The sequence below is a fragment of the Cryptomeria japonica genome, chromosome 5 (assembly GCF_030272615.1).
Source record: "Cryptomeria japonica chromosome 5, Sugi_1.0, whole genome shotgun sequence".
Classification (NCBI taxonomy): domain Eukaryota; kingdom Viridiplantae; phylum Streptophyta; class Pinopsida; order Cupressales; family Cupressaceae; genus Cryptomeria; species Cryptomeria japonica.
In genome coordinates, this window is record NC_081409.1 from 299110653 (window position 1) to 299120989 (window position 10337).

Below are 10337 nucleotides of genomic sequence, written 5' to 3' on the forward strand. Positions count from 1 at the left end.
TGTAGACAAGTCACATCAAGAGGCTTTACTGAAAACCTTTCATGATGAGGCATGCGGTGGTCATTTTTCTTCTACGATTACTGCATATAAAATCTTGAGACACTGTTACTATTGGCCAGGAATGTTTAGAGATGCGTACGTTTGGGTGGCTTCCTTGCCCTTAAGACTTGTAGTAGTTGAGGAACCCTTTAAACAATGGGGGTTAGATTTCATTGGCCCTCCGAACCCAGCTTCCACTGCAAGGCATACTCACATATTAATAGAAACAGATTATTTCACTAAGTGGGTGGAAGCTATCCCTATGAAAAATACCACTACGTAGATTGTGTGTGCATTCCTTAAAGATAATATTCCTGTCAGGTTCGGGGTTCCTTAGAAAATAGTCACAGATAATGCATCAAATTTCTCTTCATCCAAGTTAATTTTATTTTTCTATGATCATGGAATTTCTTTGGCACACGCTTCTGATTATTACCCATAGGGTAGTGGTCAAGCAGAATCAAGTAACAAGAACTTAATCAACATCATGAGGAAGTTGGTTATCGAGAGTTTCAGGGATTAGCATAAGAAGTTACATGAAGCACTATGGGCAGATCGAACTTCACCAAAACAAGCCATAGGGATGTCTCCTTTTGAGCTGGTATATGGCATTGGCGCCCAACTCTCTCTTCCTTTAGAGTTAGCGACTTCCAGATTGCAGACTGTAGTAGAAGATGCATTCTTTTAGAGCTCCTTTGAAAACAGAATTATGTAGTTAACCATGATTGAGGAAGAGAGGAAAAGTTGGTTGACAAGATTACGAAACATCATATGAGAGTTAAAAAGATTTTTGATCAGAAGGCAAGACCTAGGAAGTTCATGAAAGGTGATCTGGTTTTATTATGGGATAAAAGGAGAGAGTCGAAAGGCACTCATGGCAAATTTGATTCATTGTGGAAAGGACCTTATGTAATTCATGAAGTAAGAGGTCCTAATTCTTTTAAACTAGCTTATTAGGATGGCTTTGAATTACCCATGTCCTACAATGGGCAGGACTTATAATTGTATCAATTGTAAACAAGAGTCCCTTGTCAGTTTGTACATACAATTTTGTTGTGTTAGTATAGGTGCATCAGTTTTGTTGTGAGTCAGACCTTTGTTTTAAGTCATTTTGCAAAACCAGGGATTCTGAGGTCCATTGCTTGGTACTTTACAGTTCCAGTCCCCATGTAGAGCCACTGTTGGCAATACATATAAAAATTTTCATTCTATATGTCACCTTATTGAGTCATGTCCCCATCTGGTCCTTTGGTCAAGTCATGTGCTTTGAATTCCCCATGTAATCTAGTCTTTGTTGTTTTCTTTAAGTTTCACTGTGTTGAACTTGAACCGTGAACTTGAACCTTTTTGGTTCAAGGTTCAAAGTTCAATGGGTGTCATATTAAAAGTTTTTCCTCCCGCGCAGCTTTAAGTCTTCTTTAGTTTTTGTCGATGTTTAGCATTGTTTGAACCTTGAACTTGAACCTTTCTGGTTCAAGGTTCAAAGTTCAAGTTTTGTCATGTTTATGTTTTTGTGTCGCGATTGTTCCTCAAGGGTCAGAGTTTGATGTTCTGATTTCCTAGAGATCTTGTGATTTTTCATGAGGTGGGGGCACAGATTTTAAGATATGACCAATGGTGGCAGAGAAAATGAATATTCTTTCTTTAATGATTTGAAAGTTGTCATTTATAGTAAGTATGGCATGAAAATCTATATTATCAGATACGAAGTGACTTGGCATTTAATGCATGCTCAATCACGATCATTTTAGAGTGAGGTCGCACGAGTGAAGAGTGATGAGGACAATTCATGGTAATCATGGGTAAGATTTTCTCAGCTTTTAAATTGAGTAGTTGTCTTGTCGAGATTGTCATTTGTGCATAAGTTTTAAGAAGAGTTTTTGGAGCAGGAAGAAATAGACTGCAACAGGGGTTATGCAGATGACAGAGGAAGGTATGTTAAACAACTTTCCTAATTGCTACAATTTTTAGAAAAGATCTCGGTATTTTGTTTAGCTGTTTATTTTCATTTTACCTTTTCTTCTTTGTCTGGGTTGATTCGGGAAAGATCACGAGTTAAGCATGAGGCCTAGTCTGCCTAAATTAATGAACTCTTCTTCCCTTGTAAGTTCCTTACCAGATCTGGGTGATATAGCTTTAGTTCAATTGGATTTAGATGATTTCCTAGAAAGAGTACGACACCCAACCACTAATTCTATGATGAGAGATATTGCACAAAGCAGTTTATTGGAAGCAACCGCATTTCCCACTGTTGCCCCTTGTCCTGAATTGGTTTTAGAATGTATGAATCACTATGATAAAGCTAACAAATGCATTAGGAAAAATAATGGTGAGGTTTTGTTGTCCATTGATAGACAAACAGTAATGGCTACCATGGGTATCCCACATCGGGAACCTTATGAGGATTGGACTATTGGAAAGTCTTATGGAGTTTATTCTGAGAAAAAGTAGTATTACAGAACCGTTATTGCGTGAAATTGGCTTTTGAGGTTTCAAAAGGGCGGTTCAAGGTTGCTGAGACCGTTAGCCCAAGAGCATTTGATTCTAGGAATTAGGGATTTGGTAATAATGTTGAGAAGGGTTAGGGGAAATTCACACTCCTTCTACTGGGAAGACTGGGTGTATTTCTTCATTCAGGTCACTCTCGACAAAAACTAGTTCATTGACTGGGGAACTGTAATTGCAAAAAGATTGCATGAGGGTTTGAGTAATTACCTCAGGATGTCAAATTTCTACATGTCCTCATATCTATTATATATGCTACCTTGTGTAAGAGAGTGGTCTGGACTATTCCATGCAAAATGGGTTCAGGGTATTAAAATTTATGGGTATCACCCCCATTTGACCCAAAAAGGACATGTTGATAATTACCTTCACTGGAATGACATTTTTGCCGGGAGGTTGACTTTTGAGTTACAAGATAACTTGCATAGGAGAATGTCTGCAGAAGCAGTTGAACTAATTAACATCTATGGTAGTTTCTTTACACAATTTAATCACTTCACTTGCATAAGGGTTGGAGGTTTTAAAGGTGAACCCTTTAGGCTACCTAGATATGTTTCAGACTCCTATATTTTGATTGAAGTTTTGAGGTAGCTAGCCTGTGTTGTAAAGGATTATGGTGAAGATTCAGGCACAAGAGGCTTTTTTCCTAACGATTTAGGCCATTACAGTTGTAGGTCTGTTTCTGATGCACTAAATCTTGAGTTAGAGTTTAAGAGATTCCATTTCAAAACCATTCTAAAAAAGGATAACTTTGATAGTAAAGGTTTTATTGCCCAATATGTGAAAAAGATAGTGTCTGATCAACATGTGCCCTAGTTGGAGGATTATTGGGAGGATTGCCTAGATGAGTTTGAAGTGAGAAAGAGGAGTTGGTCCAGGTTAACTCTGAAACAAATTCATGACATGAAATTGCCAATGGATACCTCAGGTGTCACTACTGGTAATGAAGATGTACTAGATCCAAAGTTTATGAAATGGGTACATAATAAACCTCTCCCAAATATTGATTGGAGTAAAAAGATGGAAGATAGCATACAAGAACGCACTTTCAGCATAATTCGCAGAACAAAAAATTGGCTTAGGAGTTGCCGATTTCATCCAGTGAAGGCAACCAATTCAAGAAACAAAAATGGAAAAAGGAAGATTCCAAGTAAAAGAACTGTTTTAACTAACATCCCTATTTCTATTGCAGGAAAGCAGTATGCTAAGATTAAAGAAGAAAAACTTGACTCTAAAGCTGCACATTCCATTGGTGGTCAAGTGACCAGGTCAAGATGCAAGAAGAATTTTCATCCATCTGCCGCCCAACTCATTCTTGATTTGGACGCCGAGGAGGTACAGGGAAATATGGAAACCCCTGTTTCTAATGCTAACAAGGTTTTGACTGATTCAGATGCTACTATCCAGGATTCACAGGTGCTTGATATCCGGTCCAATGCAAGCAATGCTACACTGCCGCCTTCTGGAGGATCTCCACCTATATAATCTAAGGAACTGACTCTGGCACCTAAATGGTTAAGTGACTCAATTAATAGGAAAATAAATGTGGTGCCTATTTCAATGTCGATGGAAGATGCTGTGAGTAAATGCCTAGGAAGATCCATGAAGCCTAAGCGGCTAAAAATGGAGACTATGATTGGTTTTGACGAAGGCACAAAGAATTGGACTATAGACATTGCCAAACCTACATCTGATAAGGATGTTGCTGCTACCTCAGAGGTGGATTATACCATTGAGCGATTTGATTTTGGGGTTGGAACTAGAGCAGTTGATGTGAAATATTTGGAGACTTCGACCAAACGGATTATCTCCCGCACTTGGTAGGACGAAAAGGACAAGGCTGAGTTGAAGCAGAATTTAATGCAAATGGCCCAATATATTCATGCTCTGCAAAACAATTTGTTGTCGTTGTCTCAAATCTCAGTACCCTTTAGTTTAAAATCCCCAGGTAATTAGAAATTATTTGATGAGGTTCAACGAAACAAGATGATTGCAGAGATTTTCTCTGAATGGCTCACCTCGATTGTGCATCAAGGAACCAATTACATATCTGATTTAGTTCAGATTTTCAAAGATGCTAATGAATTTGCCAAGGATTTGGATGCTGAGTTAATCTCGTGGCAAAACAAAAAGACTAAATGGGGGGTGATTTCAAAGAAAATGCGTGACATTCAGCATTATGGCTTGATGAATTTTCTTGCCGAAAGACAAGTGCCAAGGTTAAATGAAGATATAATGTTTATATGCAAAGAAAGCATAGAGTGGCGCAACCAAATCATTGAATAGAGTCATAGGGAATCAGCCAGTCTACGAGGTGAACTAACAACCTTAAGGACGACCATGCAAAAGGATTTACGCTGCGTAGATGTCCAATTGCTTAAGGAAGATAACCAGACTTTGGAAGATACTGCAGAAATGATCAATCAATTCAGCAACCACATTAAACAGATTAAAGTGGACAAATCCTTGGATGTGGAAGATTTTACGAAGATTTCCAAAGTAGAGTCAATGCTCACAGGCTGCTTAGATTACTTCGATTTGCATAGAGACAAAGTGCAGATGGTGAAGAAGAAGAAATAAATCTGGAATCAAAGGGTAATACACATCAGCTTGCCACATGTAATAGTAATTCAGGAGTTCTCGAAGGTTCATCGAGAGTGGAGTGCAGCAAAAGTGGTTATGGTGTCTGTCCAAAATAACAACCCAGGCAATCCGACCGAGATTGAATCGACATCATGACTAGCACTGCTGGCAGTTGTTTGCCAACGAGTCTAGTCATTTTCTAGTTTCAGTTATGTAGTTAGGGTAGTTTCTCATTAACTCTTTCGAGTTAATTTTATCTTTGGCTAAAACTATTGGTCTGGCGACCTATTTATATGTTTTGTAATGACTTTGATGGGGTTCACTATGTTTTTGAAAAACTATCTCTTTAATTTTGTTGAAAGACTTTGTGTATGCGGAAGGTGGATGATCATCTATGAATGAAAAATCAAAATGACAGTTATCTTTAACTTCAAATCTGTGTGTTTGATGTTTGAAATTTGATTTATGTGAAAATCTATTTCAAGAAAAGATTTGTTATAACTTTCTATGTGCACAGAAAATTATCAGTGAAATTCATCTTTTAAGCTTTTCATTTTGTTTTAGTGTACATGTGAAGTTTGTCAGCTTTATACAAAGAGTTATATATGAATCAGTGCTTGTGTTCATTTGGTGTTGACTAGTGAATGCAATTACCTTTCTATGCTTTCTGGTGAAAAGTATAATATTGGTTGTGTGTAATTTGGAGCTGATTGAATATCAATTAAAGGGAGTTGTACCTTAATTTAGAGGTTAATCAATATAATGATTTTCCAACTGTTTGGTGAAATTTGTCTTTCATTTCTTGAGGTATAGAGTATAAAGATTAAATAAATCATGAGAGACAAATTTGTTTACCAACAAGACTTTAATTTTAATAGTTTCATATGTATTGCTTATAAAAATTTCCTTTGGTATTGTTTTGTGCGCTCTCCAAGACTTATGATTGTTTTTTATTGGATCTATAGTGGTTTGGGGCCCTTTCCCACTTAATATAATATAAAAAAAATCATTGAACACTCTAGATACACATTTAACTATACTTAATAGTTATTATAAATATGAACAGTGGTTCCATTTAGTATAATACACTATTATTTATTGGTAACAATAAAGAATAAAGTATATGATATTATAATTATTTTAATGTTATATTTTTGTATTTAAAGATATTCTCTTATTCATATTGAAAGTCTCTTGAAAGAAGTATTACCTACTAGTCATATTATAAAATGTACAATTTTTAAGTTAATAAATATGCGAAATAAATTTCTAGGCTAAAGAGTACCTAGTTTCTAAAAAAGAAAAATATTCCAACTTATTTAGCTTGGAAAAGGGAGATTCTTATTAAATACTTCACTTTGAGCTTTATAATTTGAAAAAGGATTTCTAATTGGGCTTTTGGATTAAAAAACATGTCCTCTATAAGTTTGCATAAGAAATATAAAGAGGTAATAGGAACACAAAATCAAAAAATGTATTGCCCTTGATTATCAAAACTATGACATTTGCATAGAATATGATATTTTTGTAATAACCCATACAAAATATTTTCAAGTAAAAATCAAACCAGAAAAATCTATTTTAAGTTAGCTTTTCAAACACCCATTTTTTCCTATATTGGTTGATACAAAAACTAGTAATTTTAGCACCATTGTAATGGGGATCATATTTAAACCTAAAATTTAATTAAATAAAAACACATAGTAGTAATGGTATAAAATTTTGATAGTATAAACATGAAATTTTTAATATTTAATAATAAATATCAAATTGCATATGAAACTCAAAGTATCAGTATATTTTATTTCACTATTAAACACATAAATGAAAATTACAAACTCCACCTTATATAAATGGACTTGATTTTTTGAATGAAGAAAAAGCAACATTTCTAATGCCGACCATAATTTTTCTTTTCTCTAATCTTAGTTTATGTAGTCTAGCCTCGGTCTCTAGCTCTAGTTTTACTACTATAACTATGGGAGGAGATTTAATACAAATAGAACCTAATTGTTGTGAGAAATTTAACAAGAATGAGGCTCTCTAGGAAAACGTGGTGGATGATATTCTCGCTAGCTATGTGTAAGAAATGAATGGCTTTGATCCTTTTACATTAGCATAATTTTCCCAATCATGTTAAACTAAAGAAAGAATTAAAACCTACAAACGAACAGATTAACAAAGGTTTGAAGCTTAGAGGCAGTAAAGTTATTGATGCAATGTTGAATGCTAATAAGTAGAATAAAGACAAAGGTGGACTTGGCAATGAGAAAACTAAAAACTCTACTACTTATAGAAAAATGGGCAAGGAAAAGAAAAGGTGAAGGATGATTAGCAAGATTTCATCCTAGTCCAGAATAGGAACAATGTCAGAAGTACCCCTATTTATCAAATTAGGTATTTTACCTTCAATGGAAATTGTTTTTCATGTAATAAGTTTAGACATGGAGCTAGTTAACGTAGAAGTCAAATCAAACCACAATCTTTTAGTGGATAGTGTTCAAATTATAATAAATTTTGACAAAAGGTAAATGTATGTAGAAGTAGGATGAATTGGAATAGATATGAAAATAAAATTTATCGTAGAAAGGTTAATTTTTTCAATGGATACTACTATGCATGCAAAAAAATTTGGGCACAAGGCTATTGAGTGCAGGTCCAACATAAGAAGAAATGGAAGTTTCAAAGATAATGGAAACAATGGGATGCGTAGAAAAAGACTACAAAAATGTTAGACATGCTATAATTGCAACAAACCTAGACACCTTGCCAAATTCTACAGAGGAAAGAATGAGAGGAATATTCTAGGTAAGAAGATTGATTTGAATAAATAAAGGCAAAAGATGGAGATGCCTTGGGTGAAGAAGGCATATGAGAATATTAAAGGAGATGCTAAATTTCGATCAACACACTCCATTGGTGTTGATTCTTCTTCTAGAAACTAATCAAATGTGCACTATCAATGGGGGGGAATTGAAGATAAATATTTTGTGCCTCTTTAGATCTTAATGCTACAGCTCATTTTAGAATAGAAGAGGTTAGGAACATTTTCTTTGGAAGGCACTAGGTGATTTAATTGGTTTCAAATATTGTTTGTAGCTGGCAGAAAAATAGAGTATAAATTTTTGTGTTATAATGGTAAAATGCATTTATGAAAGCAAAACCCTAAGAGTATAGGAACAATGAATATATATTACTTTTTGAGTTCACTGTGGTCACTTGTGAATTTAAGGGGATTTTGGATGAAAATTTTGATTGACCCAAGGACGATTCTTTTTTTACACAAAGTATTTCTTGTGACCTTGTTTTAAGTGGCAAATTCTAAATTTGTGAGCATTATGAATGAACCGTGACTAATTTTTAAGAATAATATGTTCAAACCCACAAAGGAAGACCTCGTTGGTGCTTTCTCTTGTTCCTACTAGAATCATTCATAAGAAGAATACTTATTGATACATTCATCTTAGTGGATGAATTTGATCATAGAAAGATAGGTAATTCTAGAAGAATGCATTTGATTGATAGTATGCCAAGGCTTAAAATATAATATGCTAGTCTAGGGTTTATGAAGTTAGATGCTTGGAATTGATTTTTGGTGTTTCTTGAAGAATATATGATAAGATTTGCACTGAGAAAAAAACATGAGGATTTCATATGGCTAGATCAGCCATATCTGATTACCAAAAATGCTATAAGAAATGTAACTGGTCTATGATCTACTAGAGAAGTTTTGGTTTTAAAATCAGTAAAGAATGAAATTATCACTAGGTTAACTAGGGTTGTATTTGATAAAAGAGAACTTCAAATTAATAGTATCATCGACCTTAGTTAAGATACACAGTGATGGGTATTTCGTACAAGGTTTACTTTACAAACAAAGAGCGATCTTCATCCTTTATGATTGTATATGTCTCTCATCAAATGGTTAAGGAGAATAGAGATTATTATTTTTTTGATCTCTTGAGGCTTCAATTCATGGATAATATTTGAAGGACAAAGAAAAAAATTTATCATTTCTGATATGTGTCTCTTATTATTTGTTGGGTATTTTATTTATTGAATACATTTCCTGGTAAAAGAAATATTATATGGAGAAAAAATATATCTATTGGTGCCCAGATTAAAAACGAATTAGATAATATGAAGGACAATAGGGCAGCCTATTATAAATATTGGATTTGAGGAAAAATCAACTCGACAGCTCCCGAAGATTTCCTACATGCAAACCTGTGTGAGGCCCTACCCCGATTCAGTTTGACATTTTCAGTTATTTGCATATTGAGACTATTTTGGATGCTTTATTTTATGCATTATGGACTTAGACCTTATATGACTCCATGATTTGGATCACACTGACATATGTTGATGTTTTATTTCATGCATGATGATTATGAAACTTTAGATATGTTACTAGAGTAGAATTGCAGTATGATGGTGAATGTCATTATTGGAAATTTGCAGGATTTTATTTTGATGAAAGAAAATGATGCTTATTTATGAATGGTTCAATTTTGGGAAATTAAGTTAATTGTTTATGTGAAATTGAATTTGAAAACAAATGAGATATTGGATTATTGTTGCCTAATGTATGAGTGTTTGATTTGCAATGGAATCCATGTATTTGATTATGAATAATTGTGATTATTTGGAGTTACTAATGTGTTAATTGAGATGTGCAGGAAAATTATCCATGTGACCATGGAATTTAATGGAGAATCAAGCCTAGACCAATGTGCGTTTGTTAAGCCGGGAGTTGTCTATTTGGAGAGACAACACCCCTCCCCTTGTAATGTATTTTATTTGTGATGTGTATAATGCTTGAGTGTAAAATTTAATTTATATGTAATTATGTAGTCCTTCAAGAGACCAATTTTCCATGTGTAATTTTTATATTGTATTTTTGTTGTGTCACTTGACACATGTGCTGATTAAGTGTCATTGATGTTGACTTGTCTCTTGGAGGGAGTTTTGTTTCAACCAAAGCCATTCAAAAAAAAAGAGTGTGGTCCCAAATTTGTCTTGGGTAGGGAGTCATGGGAGTGGTCAACTCATGCTTGACCCGTAGGTAAACTTCAGTGGAGTTTCCAAAGGGTTTAATGGACTCCTAGGGTAAGTTTTTAGGCTTTTCCAAAGGTCCTAAGGGTATACCTATGGGTTAGGGGTGTTTTGCAACATGTGGCTTCTCCCATGTGACTATGAAGTCACTTCAA